This window comes from Suncus etruscus, chromosome 9, assembly GCF_024139225.1.
Source record: "Suncus etruscus isolate mSunEtr1 chromosome 9, mSunEtr1.pri.cur, whole genome shotgun sequence".
In the NCBI taxonomy this organism is placed as follows: Eukaryota; Metazoa; Chordata; class Mammalia; order Eulipotyphla; family Soricidae; genus Suncus; species Suncus etruscus.
In genome coordinates this window covers 31,086,352-31,088,231 of record NC_064856.1, presented here as the reverse complement: position 1 = coordinate 31,088,231, position 1,880 = coordinate 31,086,352, and the positions used below count along the sequence as shown (strand labels likewise).

At 41.0% G+C, this 1,880-nt stretch overlaps 1 non-coding gene across 1 annotated transcript; it reads left to right on the top strand.

Moving 5' to 3' along the window:
* Nucleotides 1-1,570: 1,570 nt before the first annotated feature.
* Nucleotides 1,571-1,677, top strand: LOC126019776 (U6 spliceosomal RNA). Its single transcript, XR_007499399.1, has one exon. It is a non-coding gene; the product is annotated as a U6 spliceosomal RNA (small nuclear RNA).
* The last annotated feature ends 203 nt before the right edge of the window (nt 1,678-1,880 follow it).

The window sequence follows — 1,880 nt, the reverse complement described above, 5'->3', positions numbered from 1 at the left end:
GGGTTACTCCTGGCTATGTGCTCAGAAATCGCCCCTGGCTTGGGGGGACCATATGGGACGCCGGGGGATCGAACCGAGGTCCTTCCTTGGCTAGCGCTTGCAAGGCAGACACCTTACCTCCAGCGCCACCTACCCGGCCCCTATTACAATGTTCTTTATAAGAATGTTTTAGCAGACTTATTTTCAAACTGTAGATATCTCTGCAAAAATGTTCTTATGATTTTGTTTAAGAAAGTTTATGGAGGGCCCGGAGAGATAGCACAGCAGTGTTTGCCTTGCAAGCAGCCGATCCAGGACCAAAGGTGGTTGGTTCGAATCCTGGTGTCCCATATGGTCCCCCGTGCCTGCCAGGAGCTATTTCTGAGTAGACAGCCAGGAGTAACCCCTGAGCACCGCCGGGTGTGGCCCAAAAACAAAACAAAAAAAAAAAAAAAAAAAAGAAAGTTTATGGGAAAGGAACTCGGATGTTCTAGACTTATATAGTGTTTGATGTAAGAATGTTTAAGAATTTTCAAGTTACATGTATCTGCAGAAAGGTTCTAATGTTTATGTTCAGAAAAGTCTATAAAATTTTTTGCAGGGGCCAGAGAGATAGCATGGAGGTAGGGTGTTTACCTTGTATGCTGAAGGATGATGGTTTGAATCCTGGCATCCCATATGGTCCCCTATGCCTGCCAGGAGCGATTTTTGAGTATAGAGCCAGGAGTAACCCCTGGGTGCTGCCAGGTGTGACCCAAGAACAAACAAACAAAAAAAATTGTAACATGTATAAGACAAAGATATGGAAAAAGCTAACTGTTTTGAGAATGATGTATACAATTATTTAATCTTTGATATTATTACAGCCACATTTTACAGTGCCTATGCAAAAGAACAACCACTTTTATAAATTTTGATCTGGGATTCCCTCCTCTGGTAGAGAAGTAGAACAAAACTTTTGTAACTTTTCTCATATTTTTTGTTTGTTTTGTTTTAAACAGGAAAGGTGAAATTGTAAGATGACACCCAGATATTAACCCAAAACAAAGACATTTCCCCCAACTTCCTTCTTCCTTAAACCTTTTCCTTTGATATGTAAAAGCACACTGGATATAGGTACTTTTGTCACATGCTCAACCTCCCCCCTCCTGGTCGATGAGTATTGGTATAATAAAGAAAAGTCAATTTTCAGGGCCAGAGTGATAGCACAGTGGTAGTTTTGTCTTGCATGCCACCAGCCCAGGACAGACCTGGGTTCGATCTCCAGCATCCCATATGCTACTCTGAGCCTGCCAGGGACAATTTCTGAGAATAGAGGCAGGAGCAACCTCTTGGCACTGCTGGGTGTGCCCCCCCCTCAAAAAAAAACAAAAAACAAGAAATAACTAAGTAAATAAATAAAGCTTTAAAAAAAAAAAAAAGTCAGTTTGGGCTTGGCATTCAAAGATATTGTACTACCAGGCATAGACTGGCCTGATTGGCTTGGTTTATTATTTCTTTTTTTTTTTTTTTTTGGTTTATTATTTCTTCACTGCTAACTACCCTGCTTTTTTAGACCCATCTGCATAAGGGGTTAGAAACACAGTGTGTGGTGCTAGCTTCAGCAGCACATATACTAAAATTGAAACGATACAAAAAAGATTAGCATGGCCCCTGCACAAGGATGACACGCAAATTCGTGAAGCGTTCCATATTTAAAAGAAAAATAAACAATAAACACAGTGTGTGGGGTGATCTCATAATTCGTGAAATTTTATTTTACAGGGGGACCGGAGTCACATGTAGCTATGATCAAATGTAGTACCAGGAGAGAATTTGGGTTGGCACTTGCAAGAAAAGTAAATACCCAGTGTCCTGTCTCTCAGGTTCTCTAATTGCCTTATTCATCAGAAATGCAGCAA